Consider the following 10,440-nt stretch of genomic DNA (forward strand, 5'->3'; position numbering starts at 1 on the left):
ATATGCTGAAACCTAAAAATATCAAAATTACAGTATTTAGATGCCGGGCCTTTGGGTGATGATTAGGTCATGAGAGTGGAGCCCTCATGAATGGGATTAGTGTCCTTATAAAGAGCTCCCAGAGAGCTAGCTCCCTTGCCTCTTCCACCATGTGAGACCACAGCAAGAAAACAGCATCTATGAACCGGGAAGCCAGCCCTCACCAGACACAGTACCTTGATCTTGGACTACTCAGCCTCCAGGACTGACAGAAATAAATTTCTGCTGTTTATAAGCCACCGAGTCTATGGTACTTGGTTATAGCAGCCTGAAGTGACAAAGACAATGCATTTGTGGTGATGTATATATATATATATTCAGACATTTCTAACTAGGTTGCATACTATCTTGTGTGACATGAGATACATTTAAGATGGCACCTAGTAGCTGTTTTACTAAAAACATATTTCAATCCAAGCTTGAACTAGCACTTGCTGTCATTCCAGCCTATCTCTCCTCTACTTTCTTTCATGTTCAGCATGAATCAAATGGCTTAAACATCCCAAATACATTCCAGTTATCACCCCATGTTTCATCCCTCCACGTTTTTGCACATCATATTTTCCAAGCCTAGAACATTCTTCCCTTTGACTACATGTTAAAATGCTATGCATCTTTTAAATCCCAACTTGGGAAAGTCTTCCCTGACCCCAAAAAACAATCACTCCCTGCCCTGATTTAATTCTATACCTTGTATATATCGCTATTATCACCTCTGTCACATTGTATTGGAATTTGTTTTATTATTACTATCTCCCCTATTGTGAATGGCAAAGGGTATGAAGTTTAAAAAAAAAAAAAACAGCTCTATCTTATATTTGGGTGACTCTGAACAAATCACTTTACTTCTGAGTCTCAATTTCTTCTTCTGTAAGATAAACATGGATATTATCATCCCATCTCTCTTAGACTACTCTGAGACTTAACTAAGATAACATATGCAAGAGCATTTTGTCAATTATGAAGCACTGACAAATTTTATTTCGAATAGATAAGGTTTTTTTAAAGGTATGTAATGGCCCACACAAATTAGGAAAAAGATGTGATCGCTCACCATTTATCAAAACGGCTCTAGCCAAGACTACCAACGAGCACTGACCTCCCAAAGGCCTAACCCCGAAGGTCTATTCTCAACTGTCATCTTGCTCAATCCATGAGCAGCACTTGACCCAGACGACCTTGCCTTCCTCCTGGACACACTCCCTTCACTGGGCTTCCCCCTCAGTGGCAGCCCCTTCTCGCTATTCTTTACTTGCCCCTTCTCATCTTCCCCACTTCTAAATCTGGAGGGCTCCAAGGCTCAGTATCTAGACCTCTTTCCTTTCTATACTCACTCCCTTAGTGATTTCATCCAGTCTCATGACTTTACATAGCATTTAAATTTTTTTTTTATTTTTATTTTTTGGCCACGTGGCATGAGGGATCTTAGTTCCCCGACCAGGGGTTGAACCCGTGTTTCTTGCAGTGGGAGCACAGAGTCTTAACCACTGGACCACCAGGGAAGTCCCTAAATAGCATTTAATTTCTTCCAACTCACAAATTTGTAGATTTCTTCCCTGAAAACCAAACTTGTGTATCAAACTGCCTAGATGCTTTAAGTATCTTAATGTGCTCAAACTGAGCTCCTAGTCTCCCCCACCCCGAGTGCACACTTCATCTCAGTGCATGGGCATTGGGTCCATTCAGGTGCTTGGGTCAAAAAAAAATCTCAGACTTGACTCCTCTCTTTCTGTCATACTTCCTATCCAGTCCACCAGAAATTCCTCCAACCAAAATATCTTCAGAATTCAATCCTTTCTCACTACCTCCATGCTGCTTTTACCCTTGTCCAAGTTGCCATCATCTCTCACTTGATAGCTGAAATAGCTTCCGAAATGGTCTCTCTGTTTCTGCCCTTGCCCATCTTTGATCTCGTTGAACCCACCAGCCAGAGTCACTCTGTTACAGCATTAGTTATATCAGGTGAATCATTGGTTAAACCCCTTCATTGGTACCCCATCTCCCTCAGTGTAAAATCACAATGGTCTTTAAGGATCCATGTGATCTACTCACCATACTCCTGTTTCCTCATTGACCTCATCTCCTACCATTGTCCCTTTTGCTCAGTCCACTCCAGCCACTATGCCCGCCTTGCTTTCTGTTGATAAACTAGACGCTTGGCACGTCTCTGCCTGAATGCTCTTCTGCCCGATATCATGTGGCTCATTCCTTCATTTCCTTTATATCATTCCTCAAATGTCACCTTCTCTGTGAGGTCTTCCCTGGCCATCCCATTGAAAATTGCAACCCCCTTTCCTCCTACTCCCCATCTCCCTTTCCTGGTTTATTTTTCTCAACAGTAGTTGTCACCTTTTAACATATGTTTTACTGTCACTAGTAAAAGCTCCAAGAGTACAAAAATTTTTATTTCTTCTGTATCCTCAGTGCTTAGAGCAATGCCTGACACATAGATGGCATATTACTTAAAAGAATGAATGAGGAAAGAATGAATGAACAAAGTAGGCTTCATAGATTCATGATAAATATATTTCTAAACACCTGTATCTTCAACAATAATGGGCAGAAATACCATCAAAGTTTTTAGAAATGACTGACACTTAAAAGTCAGGAAATTTGAGGCCATAAAGAAGAAATCAAAGTAAATTTCGGACCACTTAATGTTCCTAAAGAAACTCATAGCAAATAAGTAAGTAGCTAAACTTCAATTAAATAAATAAGTAGAAATGGTACTCAAAATATAACAAAATATTCAGTTGATCACCCCCTAGACTTATTATAAAGTTCAAAGTTAAATAAATGCTTTCTATTTACTTGTAAGATGCTTAGTAGGTGTTGTATTTATCATTTTAGAAGGCAGAGCTGAACATTTAGATTTTCTTCCTATGTAAGTTTCTTGTGAGTACCTTGGCAGATTTTTCTGGTTTCAATAATTCAAACTAATCATGTCAACAAATAGTTTTAAATAACCAAGACTATAAAATTTGATACTTAGAGTAAAGTTATTAAGTATATTTGGTTATAACCTAAGAATTAACATCACAGAAAAACTTTAAGGAATTTATCATTTTAAACTCTGTAATTACAAATTTTTATATTAGTAGTTGCTATACTAAAGATATATAATCTGCTGATTAAAATAGATGTTGTCCACAAACAGAAAGTTGTGGATACATATGGAAAAAAAATTTCCCATTTTAATATTGATTTATCCCATGTTTTTCTTTTAAATTGTTATCATTTCCAGGCAACTCTCTGCTGATAAATTACAAATGAGGAGAAACAGTACTTTAACATTCCCATCAGAAACTTCCTAAGGGTAAATGAATATAATCTCCCTCAAACTAAATTATCACTCAGGGATGGCCATGTATTTTGCTAAATTACAGATCTAGAAAATGAAAATCCAAGACTTTAAACTTCATTTCACAATGATATGCTATTCTTCTAAGTGTTGTATGTACTAACTGTGAGGTTTTTTATTTAAATAAAGACCATTCTATAAAAACTAACGTCAGAAAATGTGCTATAGTTCTTGATTTCCTCATCAAGAAATCACTGAACCATCACTTTATATCATAGCTGAAAAGTGAATGAACAAAGTTTTTTTAACTATATCTAAGTTTACTACTCACTGACAACATTGAAAATAGAGAATTTGTGTACATCAATTCTAGAAACTTGCTCTTATCTCAATTTACAGAAATTTCTGTAAGGAAAAGGAAAGGCCACATAGTACAAGAGGAAGTCATGACCTTCGGTAACACGTTTATACGTAACAAAACTTAATAAATGTTTGTTGAAGTGAATTAATCCATGCTTAACTGGATAAAAAAACTTGAATAGAACATATTTTTAGAGAAAAGAACATATTTAAACATGTGAAAACTTCTATCCAAACTGACTTTGAATATTTCAGTGAATACTTTTGGTTAATGTGGCTTGAAACTTGCAAGGCAGTTAACAAAGAAAGTTGGAAGTATCAAAACATCACTGATTCGATGTGAAAGGCAATAGTAGTAGCTTTTATTATAACTAAACATACTTACAGATGCTTGCCCCTCAGTTAAGTTTTTTCTTACATATATGGTTTTAAAAAATATATTCCCCACAACAAATTCATGGGATAAGTGTTATGCTCCCCACTTACAAATGAGAAAACTGAGACCCCAGGAAAGCAAGTAAACTGGCCAAGGTTATCAAGATGAGGATTCAAACTCGGGTCTGTTTCATTCCAGAGTCTTGTTTCTAAACCTCTGAGCCCAATGCTGGGTGGCCATTAAAACAGATTCAAAGATATTCACATCAGACATTTGTAGGTAAAACATTTGTTGGGAAATAATACTGCACTCTACACACACACACATCCCAAAATATTCCAGCAGATAAACTTTTGTTGAAAACATTTCAGGAAATCTGACGTTTCCATGCAACACACTTTGCCGAAAGTATACTTCACAGAAAATTTAAAGCCTATTTCTTGAACTAATATTCCCTGAGCTAAACAGTCATACAAAATAATTGTTGTTAATACACATAAAGTTTTCCATGTCAGTAACTCTACTGTTCAACAATTTAAAAATGAACTTCACAAGAGAGGATGTGCCTTAATTACAGGAGCAATCAACAAATCACAAAAATCTTAAAGCTAAAAGATTTCTTCAAGTTTCTTTAACCTAACCCTTCATTTTATAGATGACAAACTAAAGTCCAGGAAGATGAAGTAATTTGTCCAAGTTTCTACAACTAAAAAAAAGCAAATCATAATACTTTTTACTTACAGCGGGATAAAAATATTTCCAATTCCCAATTATCTTTTTGACCATACCTTAACATTTCTCAATTACAGTAATATATCAATGATATTCTCCATCTGTAGCATTTAAAACCACCTTGATCTTGAATCATTTTGAGGATCAAATCCTACAACTTAAATCATTTCAAAGCAACCTATTCTAAACAAAGAAAACTCTCACTTTCCATGGCAAACAACTGCTAAACAAGAAAAGTAAATACTGTATCAAAATACTTTTTATATTACCAACAGTATTTATGTGAATTTCGAATGGCTTTCTCACAGAGATGATCAAGAATGAATTATAAGACATAAAAGAAAGAATATAAGACTCTTAATGACCACTATAAAAACTTAATGTCTACCATAAAGATTAAACAAATGTACAGTTTCTGTTGCTGTTACATAGTAAAGTTTTTATTCTAACAGAACTTACTGTACTTTATATTGACTCCCAGCTAGTAGGAATTCATTTCCTTCTGACCACTTTTGGATTTTGTTTACCAAAATGAAATGTCAAAAGTGAAAAATAATTAATGCAAACCATAAAAGTCCTGCTACTATAGAAACATTCAATGTGATATTTAAAAGCAAAATCAATCATAAATAAAATAGGACATTTGCCTATCGGAGCCATCATTGTTACATAACCTTCCTTAGTAACTATATAATCCATGTTCATTATGTGTAATAATATCGAAGACACTGTCAAATTAATAAAATTTCCTTAGAAGTACCCAAATCATCATTCCAGATGAAAATGAACCTACAAAAACCAGTTCAAAACAAGGAAATCCAAAGTCATAAATCACTTTGATCAGGCAACAGCTCAAAATAACTAGGCAATTCTCTAATGGCATTAAGTACCAGCTCCAAAATGAAGTGCTTGTAGAGTATTTAAAAAGCAACATACCTTCTTTAAGGTGGAGAATTCCCAGTGATCAAATTGTAGTAATCCACATAGGGAAGGCATCATCAAAAATCCCAACAACTTTTAAGCAACTCCAAAGAAAAAAGTCTGGTAAGTTTTCATTCAGGAATGACTTGATGTTGTATTGGTACTTCCATAATATTCACTGATAGAAAGATCCAGTAAGAACAATGCAGTACGAAGGAGTCAGTGCACTCATGATGCTTTCTAGATGCTGACAATAGTAATCACACCTATACAATTGAAATTAATTAGCGTTAGCTTCCAAGTCACTCAACACACTCAGTTTCTTTTAAAAAAGTAACCTTAGCATTAATATATTTCTTTCTTTGACACAAAAATTCAAAACTACATAGTTCTGGCACTTGAATCATTTCTAGCTGCAAGTTTTAATAATGGATACTACTGTACGAAATCACAACTTTAAGAAGTTCAGATAGACTATGTTTGGCTCTCTCCTCCAGGTATTAGCAGCACAGTTTGATGTTTCATCTGTCCTGTCAAACTGTAAAGGTGGGAGATAAAGGCAAAGGGTGTGAGGAAAGCTTCTAGCTCTGGGGTGGGCATAGGAGAGGGTAGCAGTGATAAATTAATTACCTTGGTATTTGGAACGATCTCACAAAACAAACCTGAAGATAATGACCTAAATTTGCATTTTCTAACTCAAGAGCCCTGTTCCACACATTCCCAATATTTAAACACTGCTAGAACATACCACGTTTGCCCACTTTCAACAAACTCCCAATTTCTGTCCCAAGATGTCTTTCTATGAACCAAGTGACTGGGCGGATAAACAACTTTGTGGGAAAGCGCTGAAAGAAATGCCCTATAAAGTGGAGATGTTTACTAGGTGTGCAGTTTTCGCCTCATTTGAGCAAGAACCAACCCTGAAACACTGCGAAGTGAAGCTACTTGGGAAACAAAGTTAGCGAGTCTCCTTTTGCCTATAAACACAGAGGGAATTGCGCTGCCTCTCCACCCCGCAGAAGCTGCAACAGCCATCCCTCTTTTGGGCGGGCGTGGCAGACAGAAACAAAAGGTTAAAACACAAAAGGCGGGGCGGACCGCCGGGTCTGAGGAGCTTCAGGCGCTCGCGTTCCCCTTTCTACTCAAACCCATTGAAATGGGGCGGGGGTGGGGTCCCGCGTTAAGTGAGAGAGGTGATGATGGATCGCCAGGACCGCGTAGGTTATTCTGGGTGGGTCGTGAAACTGAGAGGGGTGGACGGGATGGCCGACTCTAACTAGTGGTCCAGGCCCCATCCCTCCATCCCTGCATCTCTGACAGTCGAGAACCTGTGGCTTCTTCCTCCAACCTATCCCAGCCCCAAAGAAAACTTTCTGAATTCTTACCTGTTCGCTCTAACACCCTCGACCGCAAACACAAGAGTCCAATACCCTACCACCCAAACCTCTTCTGCGTTCTCGTGCTGCAGCTTTGGGTATGGTGCGTCGGATCTGCACAACACTTCGCAGACTGTTAAGTTATAAAATGGTGAGGGAACGACCCCCGCTTCCGTATCTCTTTCTTTGGCAGGACCAAAGTCAGACCCGGCAAGTCCCAACCATTTCAGCACGCTTCCCTCCGGTCTGCGCGCAGCTGGGAGAAAGCGAGGCAAGGCCCCCTTGAGACACCCTTCCCCCCATCCCCCCAGCTCCTCGTATAAAGAGGCACTTGAGAGAAATGCCCGCCTGGCTTTTGCCTATTAGAAATAAACAAATAAAACAATCTGTGCAAGTTCCTTAAAGAACAAAAGAGAAGGGAACAGGGGAAAGGAGGTACAACTTGGCCAAACTTCGCCACCGGACTGCTCCTCGGTCCTCCGGAGGGCGGGGAGCGGGGCGCGTTGCGGGGGAGAGAGGTAAACAAGACAACAGTCCCCACTCACCTTCTTCCCCATTACGTCGCACTTCTGAGGGACGTCTCCCTTGTCGCGGTCCTCGCGGCGCTCGGACACTTTCTTGTGGCCTGACAGCGGAGAAAGTCGCGGCGGCAAAGTTGCGAGAGGGAGATACCCGCGCGTCCGGGGGAGAGGGGAAGAAAGAGAGTTCATCAGAGTTCCCCCTTTTGTTCCAAGTCCCGGAGCAGACAAAGAGGCGGCGAGCGGCGGCAGGTTTCTCCCTCTCACCCCTTCTTCCTCTCTCCCTCCCCTCCCCTCCCCGCCCCCTCCCTCTCCCCGCATCTCCCGCCCGGCCGGGAACCTCGGAGGCGAGCCTGGGCGGCTCAGTCCCCAGCCCATCGCAACTCTGCCCCGACCCTCTCCTCCCACTACCTCGCCCGAAACTTTCCCCGGGAGATGCCTGTCCTGGTCCCCTCCACACCCACCACGCTGTCTAACGCGCTCAAGTCTGCGGGGGGAGAGGGGGAGGAATCTCCAAAATCATTGTTTCCGGGAGATGCACCTCTTTGTTTGCACTTTCCCTGCCAATCAGTGTGAGCAATCCACTTTGGCATCGAGTTTCAGTCAGTTTTTCCTCATCCCAAGAGACAAAATCCAAAGGGCAAGGGGTCAACCCCAGAAGATAAAGGCGCTCACACAATTGGAGGTGGGGTGCACCCTAGGCTTTCCATCCTGGTTCCTCCCTTCGGATCACCCCCTCCACCCAACACACCAAAACAACTCAAAGGGGCATCAAGAAGTGTTAGAAAACTCTCCCCCCCCCCGCCCACCCCCACTCACTCTGTCCCTTGGGAGCTCCCTCTAATCCCGAGGACAAAGCCCAGCTCGGGGTCCCACCGGGACCTCCACCCCTAGGGGCTACCTGTTGCTGCAGGCGCTGCGCGACTCGGTCCAGGGGCGCCGAGGGCGGATTCCCACCTCGAGCATCGCACCCACCTCTCAGACCCCAAACTTCTCCTAACCTCAGACCGAGACTGCAAGGCTCTCCGGGTGACCGCGCTCCCTCTGACCCTGGAGCCAAGCGCTCCTCACCGGTTCCCTTCACTACACCACTGCCTTGTCCTCGCTCCAAAGATGAGACTCAGGGTCCCTGGCTGCCTCCCCATCCTCTACCCCCTGGCGAGGCCGAACATCCCTTCTTTCCGTCTCCTCCCCCACTGCCTTGCCCCTGGCAAATCGGGTGTCTCGGACGAGGAACAGCTCCGCACTCTTCCCCAGGCCCTTTACCAGTCAGTCGTTCCCCAACCTCCAGAGCTGGGGACCCCATCCTCATCTCCCCCATCCTTAGACCCTCATCCCAGCTGCGGGCCACAGTATTGGCTCTCTGAGTGACTCAGAGTAGCGCTCATTTTCCTTCTAGATCTTACTAGAATTGAAGAGGAGGAAAGCCGGAGGTGGGGGAAATGGGAGAGAATGGGGGCCCGCAATGGGAAGCATTTTCTAGGGCAAAGGAAAACAACAACAACAACGAGCATTCCAAAGCAAACATCCACCCTCCAGGAGGTATCCGGCCCATCGCGCACCTTCGCCTCCACCCTTTCTCCTTCCCCATCCCAGACTTGGGATCTTTGGGTCGGTGAAGTTTGGGGGTAAAGGGGTGCGGTACCAGGAGGCTTGGGAACCTGGGACCAGCGTCCAGGGTTGGGGTGGAGGTGGGGGGATGCCTGAAGGAGGAGGTGCGGGAAGGAGCGAAGAGCCCCTGCTGAGCCCGGAATGTTGCGGCCGACGGTCCCGGTAACTCTCCCGGCGACTCCTCGCCAGGTCTCTCGCCCAGAGCAGAACAAAGACGCCGCGAGGAGCGCTTCTGTCCTCGCCTCCCGGGGCCCGCACCCCGCCCTCCGCTTTGCTTGCACGAGCCCACGCCGCTCTCGGAAACTTTGCAACCAACTTCCCCCAGAGTTAGCGCGCGCGGCGCAGGGAACAGAAGGAGAAAAGGGGACAGTCGTACCCGGGGACCAGAGATGCCCTCTTCCCCGTCCCCTCCCGGAAGAGGGGCAGCACTCCTGGCGCCGCCGTTCCCACCCGCGCGCAGGGTGACCCACGGTGCAAGGGCCAGAGGAGCACACGTTTTCCCCGGCTCCCTGAAGAGAACGAAGAGGGTTTTCGCTTGGATGCGCGCAGGGCTGGGGAGTGAGGTCGAGGAAAGAGGTGGCAAATAGAGAAGCGGGCGGAGGGAAGGCGGAGGGCGGTGGCTCGGACTGCGCGGGAGGCGAGGGCGCGGGAGCGAGCGCGAGCGTGAGCCGCGCCTTTCGGGCCGGGTTCCTGCGCGCCCGGTCCGGCCCTCGCAGCTCGGCGAGCAGCCGCGAGGCCGCAGAGTCAGGGCCCGGGGTCCGGGGCCGCCCGTCCGGCCTCCTGGCGCATCGGCCTGCTCACCTGCCCGGAGCCTGGACACCTGCGCCGCCTTCTCCTGGAATCTCGGGTCTCCTGGGCGGCTCCTCGCCTACTGGGAACTCAGAAGCCTCATCCTAGGTTAGGGATCTTGAACGCTCCACAACCAACCACAAAGAGAAAACAGCCCCTACCCACTCCTGTCTGGCACATTTTCCTCTTTGTCTAATTATGATGACTTCCAGAATTGTCTTTTTAGGAGAAGTCTACCCTCCTCCCCCCCGCCCCCACCGCGACAAACCCTTACTTTCCGCTCTCCTCAGGGATCTGCTTGGAAAATAATGAAAAGTCAGTACTTTGAGACAATTCAATTCTGCTGCCTCTCAAAAATACTCGAGTTATGGGGTAAATCAACGAAGAGTTGCTAACTTCTAAATAATACCCAATACT

At 44.4% G+C, this 10,440-nt stretch overlaps 1 pseudogene; it reads right to left on the reverse strand.

The window, feature by feature from the left end:
* LOC137774119 (uncharacterized) overlaps nucleotides 1–8,944 on the reverse strand; it is an 802,702-nt pseudogene extending 793,758 nt beyond the window's left edge.
* Between the last annotated feature and the right edge of the window lie 1,496 nt (nucleotides 8,945–10,440).

Source organism: Eschrichtius robustus, chromosome 12, assembly GCF_028021215.1.
Source record: "Eschrichtius robustus isolate mEscRob2 chromosome 12, mEscRob2.pri, whole genome shotgun sequence".
Lineage (NCBI taxonomy): Eukaryota > Metazoa > Chordata > Mammalia > Artiodactyla > Eschrichtiidae > Eschrichtius > Eschrichtius robustus.